The sequence below is a fragment of the Anomaloglossus baeobatrachus genome, chromosome 1 (assembly GCF_048569485.1).
Source record: "Anomaloglossus baeobatrachus isolate aAnoBae1 chromosome 1, aAnoBae1.hap1, whole genome shotgun sequence".
Classification (NCBI taxonomy): Eukaryota; Metazoa; Chordata; class Amphibia; order Anura; family Aromobatidae; genus Anomaloglossus; species Anomaloglossus baeobatrachus.
Genome location: NC_134353.1, coordinates 873,406,755 through 873,419,187, shown reverse-complemented (window position 1 = coordinate 873,419,187; position 12,433 = coordinate 873,406,755).

The following is a 12,433-nucleotide window of genomic DNA, read 5'->3' as shown; positions in this document are numbered from 1 at the left end:
CCGAGAGCCGTAACTTTTTTATTATTCCGTCAATCTTGCCATATGAGGGCTTGTTCTTTTGCGGGATGAGTTGTACTTTTAAATGAAACCATAGGTTTTACCATATATTGTACTGGAAAACAGCAAAAAAATTCCAAGTGTGGAAAAACTGCAAAAAAAGTGTGATCGCACAATAGTTTTTGGGATGTTTTAGTCACCGTGTTCACTATATGATAAAACTGATGTATCTATGTGATGCCTTAGGTCGGTGCGAGTTTGTAGACACCAAACATGTATAGGTTTACATGTATCTAAGGGGTTAAAAAAATTCACAAGTTTGTCCAACAAAAGTGGCGCACGTTTTGCGCCATTTTCCGAAACACGTAGCGTTCTTATTGTTTGGGATCTATGGCTCAGTGATGGCTTATTTTTTGCGTCTCGAGCTGACGTTTCTATTGGTACCATTTTTGCGCAAATGCTACGTTTTGATCGCCTGTTATTGCATTTTGCGTAAAACTTGCGGCGACCAAAAAACATAATTTTGGCGTTTGGAATTTTTTTGCCACTACGCCGTTTACCAATCAGATTAATTGATTTTATATTTTGATAGATCGGGCATTTCTGAACGCGGACATACCAAATATGTGTATATTTATTTATTTTTTAATCCTTTAATTTTCAATGGGGGGAAAGGGGGGTGATTCGAACTTTTAGGGGTTTTTTATTTTTTTATTTTTTAAAACTTTTTTTTTTACTTTTTTATTTTTATTTTACTAGTCCCCCTAGGGGGCTATAGCGATCAGCAATCCGATCACTATTATCTATCTGCTGATCACAGCAATACAGCTGTAAACAGCAGATTCAGTCACTTTGTTTTTCCCTAAGCTCTCGGCCGAGGGAAAACGAAAGTGAAACTTCGTAGCTGCCTGCGTCATCACATGACCCTGTGCTACGATGACAACCACCGATAGTAACGTGATAACACACGTGACTTCCGGTAGGGGTGGCGGTAAGTAAAAAACATGGCCGCGCGCATTTAGATCTTGCTGCCAGACTTTGGCAGCAAGATTTAAGGGGTTAATGGCCGCGGGTGGAAGCGATTCCACCCGCGGCTAGCAGGCACACATGTCAGCTGTTGAAAACAGCTGATATGTGTGCCGATCCACGCCGCCTGCCCGCGACAGGGGGCGGGGCTTAACAGGACACGATCCTGGACGGATAGATCCGTCCAAGGTCGTGAAGGGGTTAAAGACACATGAGGCTATTAAGTAAGGTGTTTTTAACATGCTTTATATTAGTTTTTTATTACTTTGCCATTACAGTGTGCGACTGTTTTTCTCTTAGTTATATAAAATACTTTGCCCCAAGAATAACAAAAGTATTTTAGGAGTGATACCTTTATAGGGTAACCAGAGAAATTATATTAACAAGCTTTCAGAGCATCAAGGCTCCTTCTTCAAGTAAAATTACAAATGAATTACTGAAACAAAATCACAACATTTACAGTAAATGAATGTCACAACAGGACATGGGAAAGATGATAACTCCTAAAGTCATGACGCATCTATAAGGGATAAGCAGGTTATCCTGTAAAAACACCCCCCGTACCATATCTACCTAAATGAAGACGAGAACCACGACTTTATTGCAGGAATGGCCACAGTTTTATTTTACCGTATATATGTATACCAAACTTGTGGCCCAACATGCCACTCAATTGTTAAACTTAACCTTATACATATATACCCGTATAACCAGAAACACCGATAGATCCGTCCGAGAGGCAAACCATCATTCCTAACCCCCCGGCCGTAACCTCCAAACCGGCCCAGAGGACCACCTCGGCCGTGACCACCCGGCCCGAGGTGAGGGGTAACAACGTTCCATCGTTAATTACCCCTACCCAGAACCTGCGGGACCTCCGCCCACAAGTTCCCATCCACTCCGAAGCCACTCCCCTTGAGCGACTTCGTACCAACAAGCCGACTGTCGGTACTCCCAACCTCTCAGACGGACCTATCACCCCGCTGTGACAACAATAAATTAGTAACTCAACCTTGTATTCTCCTTTATTCCTCTTTTTTTTTTTTTTTTTTTTTAAAAAAAACCATCACCTTTTCACCTTTTTTTTTTTTTTTTTTTTTTATCTCTCTTTTTTTTTTTTTTAAACATATACATATAATCATATATCAGGGCGGGCGGGTGGGACACAAAGATCAATCGACGAAAGGGGAGGTAAACAGTACACCCCCCTCTCTTATACCTCTCCCAACACCCCACCCCTTCCTTGCTCCCCCCCAATCCCCTTTCAGCTCCCTTCTACCAATCCTGTACTCCCACACATCCCCCATCCCATGCAAACCCATTAACCCTTTCCTAACCTTGCACCCTCCCGATCGTCATGGGGTCCATTCACCCCTATGGGGCTCACTGCCCTTCTTGACGCATCTATAAGGGATAAGCAGGTTATCCTGTAAAAACACCCCCCGTACCATATCTACCTAAATGAAGACGAGAACCACGACTTTATTGCAGGAATGGCCACAGTTTTATTTTTACCGTATATATGTATACCAAACTTGTGGCCCAACATGCCACTCAATTGTTAAACTTAACCTTATACATATATACCCGTATAACCAGAAACACCGATAGATCCGTCCGAGAGGCAAACCATCATTCCTAACCCCCCGGCCGTAACCTCCAAACCGGCCCAGAGGACCACCTCGGCCGTGACCACCCGGCCCGAGGTGAGGGGTAACAACGTTCCATCGTTAATTACCCCTACCCAGAACCTGCGGGACCTCCGCCCACAAGTTCCCATCCACTCCGAAGCCACTCCCCTTGAGCGACTTCGTACCAACAAGCCGACTGTCGGTACTCCCAACCTCTCAGACGGACCTATCACCCCGCCACAGGCCGGCCAAGTGACACCCTTACTTGGCCCGGGCCCCCCACACCCCCAGTGCTTGCTCTAGGCCATCCCTCAAACCCAACATCCATAAATCCAGACCCACATCAGTCAGATGAACCCCATCTCTCCTTAGATACTGCTCCGTGGACTCCTCCAATTCTCTATGCCGCACCACCAACCCACCATTTCTCGCCACAAACCTGCCAATAGCCCGGTTCAGCTTGCTCCGAGCCCTATTAATACGGTCCACCGACCTCCCAAAACGCCACTGCGTCCGAGCTATAATGTCCGACCAAACGATAACTATGCCCGGGAACGCCCTCCACAAATGTAACAGGTCCAGCTTTATATCCCTTTTCAATTCCCTCGCCGACCTTACTCCCAAATCGTTCCCTCCCACATGCAAAATTAACACATCAGGGACACGATCCATACGGCTATAATAAGCCACCTCAGGGCGCACCCTACCCCAGGTCATGCCCCGAATTCCGAGCCACTTTACTCGAGCTTCCGACACCGACACTCCAAGCTGCCGACCGTCACGCCGCATATCCGCCCGTAACGCTCCCCAATACACATAGGAGTGCCCGAGGATCCACACAAGGCATGGACCTATAAAATACAAAGACCACGAATAAAAACAGCAACAGAACAAGAAATTGCCCACAAACCGGCATCTAACACCAACCTTGAATCCCCCACCCCTGACCATCACCTGACCAAGTGAGGCCTAATGTACAAACGGAACCTGGAAGACTCCCACCTCCCAATCCGCCGGATACAGTCCTCACTCAAACCCCACCTGGCGGCCTCCGTTGCCGCCCCAATCCGGAAGGAGTGAGACCCGTACTCACGTGGCTCCTCCCCCACCCTTGCTAGAGCCATCTTCAGCACCGCATTGAATTGATACCGCGACACAGCCAATCCGTCCGTATGTCTAAGAAAAACACCAGGGTAACCGCCGCGCACCTTTAAAAACTCTGACACATGTAACACTGGGCACAACTGGTGCCCCGGTAAAGCGTACAACACTACTAAGCGCCCCCGGCCCCTCTGATCCGTCTTAGAAAAACGAAGCCGACATTCCACTCTATCCTCCCCCAGCATCACATCACCCAACAGCAAACCACCCATCACTTGCTTAGTCGGGCTGACCAATTCGCCAATACGAAAGGCCCCAAAAAACGCCAGTACAAAAGCTACCGAGAACAACACCCGCTCATAAGGAGACGAACACAACTCCCCTAAACACCCCACCAAACGCACCAACAATGGCAATGACACCGGCCGCCTACAGTCACGCGACTGAGCCCCTTTCCGAAAACCCTTCATCGCCTGTCGCACCAGAAAATCCTTAGTCGCGTCCCGAACCCCCTGCATCTGGAACCAAAAAGGCCAACGCCGCCAACTTGCAACCAATCACCGAAACAGACCTGCCTTCCGAAAAATCCCCACTTATTAACATCAGTACCCCCAACACTCGACCCTGGTATCCCGACTCCATGAACTCCCTACTTTCCAACTCTGCCCATTCCTTCCACACCGCCTGATATCGGCACCAAGTAGCCTCAGACACCGATCTCCGAATTCCCTCAAAAGCTACACCGATGCCAGGTCCCACAGCCAGTTCGGGCAAGGTTCCCCCTCCGCGTCCGCTTCCGGCACCAGCTTCCTGAACCTGCAAAACTGAAACCGTGATAGCGCATCAGCCACCTCGTTGCGAATCCCAGGCACATGCCGAGCCACCACGCAAATGTTTAACTCCAAACAACGCAACACTAGATGCCTTAAATACCCCACAACCGGCGGGGATTTTGCCGACAGTGCGTTGATGTAATGCACCACCGCCATATTGTCACAATGCATGCAAACCCTTCTTCCAGCAAAAACAGGGCCCCACAACTCCACCGCCACAATAATGGGAAACAATTCCAACAGCGCCAAATTCCTCACCAAACCTGCTTCCACCCAACGTCGCGGCCACTTTCCCACGCACCAGCGCGTTTGAAAAATTGCTCCAAAACCTTTCGCCCCAGCCGCATCCGTGTACAATTCCAGCTGGCTATTGGACACCGCCTCGCTCATCCAAAGGGTCCGACCGTTGTACCGGTCCAAGAACTCCTCCCACACCAACAAATCCCCTTTCATCATTTTTGTCACTCTGACAAAGTGATTTGGAGCTTTTACCCCCGCGGTTGCGCCCGCCAGTCTCCTATTAAATATCCGCCCCATCGGCATAATGCGACAAGCGAAATTCAATTTTCCGAGCACTGACTGCAACTCGCGCAACCGCACCTTCTTGGCCTGAGACAAAAACCGCACCGACGCCTTCAAATCCAACAGCTTTCCCTCCGGCAACCGGCATTCCATTGCCAGTGTATCAATTTCGATCCCTAAGAAACATAATACCGTCACCGGCCCTTCTGTTTTGTCTTTTGCCAACGGAATACCCAGGCTCCGCGCGATCCGCTCTAACGTGAACAACAACAAGGAGCAAACCGAAGAGCCCGCCGGACCCACGCAAAAGAAGTCATCCAAATAGTGAATCACCGAATGGACTCCTGCCACCTCCTTGACTACCCATTCCACAAACGTACTGAATGCCTCAAAATAAGCACACGAAATGGAACAGCCCATCGGCAGGCAACGATCCACATAGTATTCACCATCCCACATACACCCTAAGAGATGAAAGCTCTCTGGATGCACTGGGAGTAAACGAAAAGCTGCTTCCACATCCGCCTTTGCCATCAGGGCCCCCCGCCCCGCTACCCTTACCAGCTCCAAGGCCCTATCGAACGATACATAACATACCGCCGACAATTCCGGTGATATCCCATCATTCACCGACAATCCCGCCGGATAAGATAAATGATGAATGAGCCGAAATTTGTTCGGCTCCTTCTTAGGTACCACCCCAAGGGGGGAAATCCGTAAATTGGAGAATGGCGGGTCCTGGAATGGGCCCGCCATCCTCCCCAACTCCACCTCCTTCTGCAGCTTTTCCTTCACCACCGCCGGATGTTCTTTTGCGGACCTCAAGTTTCCCGGGCGAAACACCGGCGCCTCAGATTCAAACGGAATCCGAAAGCCCTCCGTAAAACCACGTTCCAACAACTCCGCCGCCCGAACATCAGGGTATCTACTTAAATAGGGAAGCATCGCCTCGACCCTCACCGGCGTCTTCCCTTTTTCCAGACCCATCCCCCGCCTTTCCTTTCCCTTTCTTGAAGCACCTGGCCAGAGGGTGGGACCCTCCACATCCGGAACACTCGTGTCTGAACCGACAAGAGGCCCCGAACTTACACTGTCCCTCGTTATACTGCCAACAAGCTCCCTTTTTCTGTCCAGCCGAGGACCCGCCACTCGCACCCGGGCTCCCGGCACCCCCTCGAAAGGGCTGAGCCGGCGCAGTCATTAACCGCATCCACAAAGAAATATCCTTGTGGCCCCACTGGACTCCCGGCCGCAGAGCCTTCCGCTGCCGGAACTGCTCATCATATCTCAACCACCCCAAACCGCCGTATACTCTATACGCTTCCCCTATCGCGTCCATATATCCAAATAGGGCGGAACAATGCTCCGGCTCCTTTTCCCCGATCACACTGGCTAAGATCGCAAAGGCCTGCAACCAATTGGTAAACGTCCTCGGGATCAACCTATACCGCCGTTTTTCCTCATCCTGCTTCTCCTTTTTTGTATCACTAGGTTTCACCTTATCCAAATTAAACTTTTCCAAGGGAAGCAGGGAAAAAATTTCCACATACTCCCCCTTCCAAATCTTTTCCCTCACCTCCTTTTTCAAATGAACCCCTAACTGACCTTCAAAGCATACATAAATTTCACTCCGTGCCCTATCATCCAAACGCACTACCTCATCCTCCTTTTCTTTTTCCTTTTCCGCCTCCTTACTCGCACCCACGGAAGCCGCCCCACCAGCCTCCTGTCCCGTACCTGCCGCCGAGGTCGTGTCCCCCGCCGCAACCTCGCGCACCGGCGCTTCTGTCCGCACCACCTCCGTGGGGCCCACCCACGCCCCCACCGGAGCCCCAGGCCCAGTCCGACTAACCCGTTCCGCAGACAACCCCTGCAACACCCCCAAAAGCTGCCCCCAAAACTCTGGACCCGGTAAACCAGACTGCCCGACCGCACTCGCCCCCAGCGCAACGCGTCCCGCGACGGAACCCCCGCCCCCGCCCGCGCTACCCACAGCATGTAACATTTCTGTTGTCTGCTCACCAGGCTGCCGTTGAGCCGACGCCGGAACAGCCGTGCCACGATCTTCCAGCTGCCGCTCCGTCCGACCTGCCGCTGCTCCTTCTTCCTCGCTGGATTCTGATGCGCTGCCGAAATCCTCAGGGGGGACCAGCGAGGGGACAGCCCGCACCTGGCGGCCGTCAATCCCCACAGTCACCGCACCCTGCTCGTCCGGGCGACTCCTGCTTGACCTCTTCCTTTTCTCCCGCCGTGGCGCCCTGCCGCCGTCTCTTCTCGCTGTAATCGTGATATCCTGCTGCGCCGCCCCTTCTCCTGTCGTCCTCAGTGGGCTCCCTCCCTGCCGACTGCCGGAAGGCCGTGCCGAGCTTGCTCCTCGCTGGGACCCACCCCCAGCACGCTCCTCGCCGGGGGGGACCGTGACTACCGATCTCCTCTGTGCCTGCGGGCCACCGTACCCCTCCTCCGATCTCCTGACCTCGCCGCTCGCATCCGCTCCCGTCCTCCATCCTGTTGCTCTCCCCTGCGGCCTGCAGGGAGTCTCCTCCGGCACTCCGGCACGCCGAGCGCCACCCCCAGCCGGCACATCACTGGGGGCTGCCGTCATCCATGCTCCGGTCTGGTGCTGCGCAGGCCGCGGACCGGAAGTGGGCCTCGCCGAGGCTCCGCCCACCCCCGACCCACGGGATCTCCGTCGCGGATTCCTCCCGGTGGCCGGCTGCTCCCCTAGGTTAGTTGAAGGGCTCCGCCGCTGCTCCGGAGGGTCCCCGCAGGGGCTCCTTGATCTTATTCTCCCCCTCCAGCTGGGGGAGTAGCGCTCCGGCGGTCGCGCCCGCCGAGCACGTAGCAACGGCCCGGGCGCTGGAACAGCAGGCGGCGCCGCTCCAGCCCCACAGACTGCTGCCAGCTGCTGCCTCAGGGCATCCACTCCCACTACCTCGGAGGCCCCCCGCACCATCTCCAGCAGTTCAGCAAGGGCAGCCATGGCAGGAAGCAGCAGCAGCACTACGTCCTGGGACACAAAGATCAATCGACGAAAAGGGAGGTAAACAGTACACCCCCCTCTCTTATACCTCTCCCAACACCCCACCCCTTCCTTGCTCCCCCCCCAATCCCCTTTCAGCTCCCTTCTACCAATCCTGTACTCCCACACATCCCCCATCCCATGCAAACCCATTAACCCTTTCCTAACCTTGCACCCTCCCGATCGTCATGGGGTCCATTCACCCCTATGGGGCTCACTGCCCTTCTTTCTTGGGGCATAGTATTTCAATAGATTTTTCTGGCTAACACAGTACCACCATATTCTCTTAGTTATATTATGCATTATGAACAGATACGCACCTGTTCATGTGACGCCCTGGCCTATCAGGTCGTCACAGGGTATTGTGCAATCTGCTCTTCTGCACAGTATCCACCTTCCTTGGTTAATGGATCCCAGTCCTTTGGTGTTGTTAACAGCTTGTCAATCAAAATCCTAGCAACACTTCCCACTTCAACCTACCAGACACACTATTGGGGGGCCTGAAGGGAATAGGGCCTCCCACATGGGGGTTGGTGAGAGAAAGTGAGGACAGTGTGAGTTAAGTTGAGTTGAGTTGAGAGGAGGTGTAGTGTGGCTCTCGTGATGAGAGGCCATGGAGGAGAACTCCTGTCTACTAGGTGGCAGACGTTGGTCTGGGCCTGGTAGGAGCTGGAACTCATCGCAGGGGACAGTGTAAAGGGGCACAGACTGCCGAGGAGGGCAGCCGACGGCCTGGAGTTATCACCGGGCAGGGGCTAGGGCACGACGGGGTACATGGACCCCAGGCTGGAAAGTAGCTTCACGCGTTCCGGTAATTTTCCCGACGGGGGTGAAGACTTCAAGTGTCATCCCCAACCCGCTCCAAAATCGGGGTACTAGCACACTGATGGGATATGACTTTCCCTTTACAGTCCAAAGAAATCCTACGCATGAACCCTGAGAACAAGCTCACTCCGTTAGCCATACAGGTGAGTGGGACCCGGAGAGTTTCATACCAACGGGTCCAATTGATACTAAGGTGCCAGAGATAGGGCCACAGACCAACAACAACACCAGGGGCACGGATCCAGGCGTGCTTCCTGTGGACTACAGTGGTGCTCAGAACTTTGGTTTACAAGCTGTCGGTGTGGTTATTCTGGGACTGAGTGAGTACCTTGTAAATCCCTGACCCATCTCCCCAACTGCACCCAAACACCATCTTACACCAACGGGCACTGGGACACGAACCCCCTACCCACAGAGGGGTTAAACATCAGACTGCCACACCATCGTCATCGGGCTCCCCAACGGCAGCGGTGGTCCCTCACATTACCACACACTGTCGGTGGCATCACGATTTTTCCAAAATCCCCCTGTACATATCTCCCTCCTTTCTTTTAATTAAGTGGCCGCGCGACCCCCTGGTCCGGACACCCCTCGAGCCACTGCAGATCTGGATCCGAGAGGCGGCAGCAGCCCGGCTGCTCGCCCGGGGGCGGTACACTCACACTAGTGCTGCCAGTCTTCTCTTTTTTTGTTATCTATCCATCTATCTAGCTTTTGACAGTATGTAAAAGTCCATGTTAAAAACGGACTTCACACAGATGTCACACGAACATCACACGGATGACAAGGACGTCACACGGATATCACACGGAGACTAGGCGAGGGGGAAAATGCATTTGCATGACATACGGAATTACACTCGCATGTCACTTGTATCTCCCTCCAAGGTTCAGGAGTAACAACGGAGCTCTATTTTACATGCAGATGTGCATAAACCCTTAGGCTACGGGCGCACGCTGCAGATTTACCGCGGATTTTACCACGGATTGTTTCTAACATTTCTGCAGTCAGTCCCCAGCAAAACCTATGGGTATAAAAAAATGCTGTGCTCACACTGTATTTTTGTATACCTGCGGATTTACCCGCGGAGTTTCCGTTGCAGAATTAATGTGCATGTCACTTCTTTCCGAAGGTACCTGTGGTTTTTGGCATAGATAATAGTAAAAATCCGCAGGGACCAACCTGTGGAAAAACCCTGGCAAATCTGCGGCAAATCCGCACCAAAACCGCACCAAACCGCGGTAAAACCGCATGCGGATTTCATTGCAGTTTTGGTGCGGTTTTTTACCGCAGGTGCTGGATTCTTTCAGAGGGTCTGGATTTTCCTTAAGAAAAAGTCAATTTCTAGTGCCCACATGGCCTTAGGCGGGCTTTACACGCTGTGACATCGCTAGCATCGGCTAGCGATGTCGAGCACGATAGCACCCGCCCCCGTGGTACGTGCAATATTGTGTGATCGCTGCTTTAGCAAACATTATCTCTACGGCAGCGTCACACACACATACCTGCTTTGCGACGTCGCTCTCACCGGCGAACCGCCTCCTTTCTAAGGGGGCGGTTCATGCGGCGTCACACGGCAGCCATCCAGTAGAAGCGGAGGGGCGGAGTTGAGCGGGACGTAACATCCCGCCCACCTCCTTCCTTCCGCATTGCCGGTAGAGGCAGGTAAGGAGATGTTCGTCGCTCCTGCGGTGTCACACACAGCGATGTGTGCTGCCGCAGGAACGAGGAACAACATTGCTAATAAACAGAAAACGATTTGTTTTTCAGGATGACCTCTCCGCGGAAAACGATTTTGACAGCTTTTGCGATCGTTTAAGGTCGCTCATATGTGGCACACACTGCGATATCGTTAATGACGCCAGATGTGCGTCACAAACACCGTGACCCTGACGATAATTCATTAACAATATCGTAGCGTGTAAAGCCCGCTTAAGACACAAGCTGGAATTAGTTCTTCACTGTGGAAACAATAGCAGAGACGTAACCTGAAACTGCTTTCTGTCATGTACCATTTATAAGGCTGGTGTCTTCTTAGGGGTTTGAGTCCCTTTAGGTACAAGGGCCCCGGTGTTACTCCTACATCTACACATATTATAGCTATGCACTAGTCAGGTTTAGGAATTTATGCCATAATTTATTATATTTCTACACTATTTAGCCATTGAGAGGGGACTTTTCCTCTAAGGCTATGTGCCCACGTTTCGTCAAGGTAGTTGCAGTTCAAAAAGCATCCTCTGGCAGAAAGGGCAATGCTTTTGGCTTTAAAAATGCATGTAAAAAGTAAAGAAAGTAGCCTATGCGCACCTTGCTGTTTTCATGAGTTTTTAGTGCTTTTCTGATGCTTTTAGAAACGCTGCAGTTTTGTATTTAATTGAATGGATGGGAAACGCAGCCAAAATGGCAAAAACAATTGACATGTTGCTTCTTTAAACGCAGAGTTTTTGCCCAAAAATATGCAAATTTCACGCAGCATTTAGAACAGCATGGTGTGCACAAGAAATCCCTATTTCTCACAGACTTTGCTGGAAAATCAAAACGCATGCATTTTGGCATTAAAAAGGTGCAGTTGTAAACGCTGCTGAAAAGCATGAAAAAACGCAACGTGGGCACATAGCCTTATACTAAATAGTAATTGGTCAATCCTTTATTTATTTGATATTATGGTATATATAAAATGGAATCTGCTATTTCCTCGGCTTCTCATTAGCCCACCATTAGGTCATTAGGGTAATACCTCCAGCAGACAGGTCACATACCCCCACCACCTACTGCCACCACCATGCTAATAATCTCACCAAAGTCTACACAATCCACGCTGATTATATGGGATTTAATACATGTCTGTCTCTTTACTACAAATTATTTCTGTTCCAGAAAACAGAAGAAGAAAGGTCCATTTATGCCATAAAAGTGCAGTAGAAGTGGTTCTTACACCCTGTCGCTACTTGCCTGTCCTGAAGACATATATTAGAGATAGCAGACATCACTTTATTATGTGGGTTGCTTAGCATGTGTGAAGCTCTCCATTATAATGGTCAAAGTTCACCTACAAAAGTGTTTTCTGCAAAAAGACCAACAGGAGCTGCCCAGCACGTCCAATTATAATAGCAGCTACACTGTCTTTATCAGAATGGAAAAAGTCTGCGTGTCATCTTCACCTCAAAAGAAGTCTCCTCTAAATGTGACATGTCCCTTCTTATTTTAATGATCTTGTCTTGCAAACCAGAAGATCAAATATGTGCTGACACTCTTTTCTTTGTTTTTGGTAGGAGTCCAAATGGCAATCTAAAAAGACATACATACAGTATCTGATCATTAGGGAATTCCATAAATTGAAAACTCCCAAGAAAATTCTACCAGGTCTTTAATATATAGGACCAAAACTTATTGTTACAGTACCCTCTATAAAAATGTACATGTCAAAGTTAAAGGGGTTGTCCAATACTTGGACAGCACTTTCATTGATGGTTGAG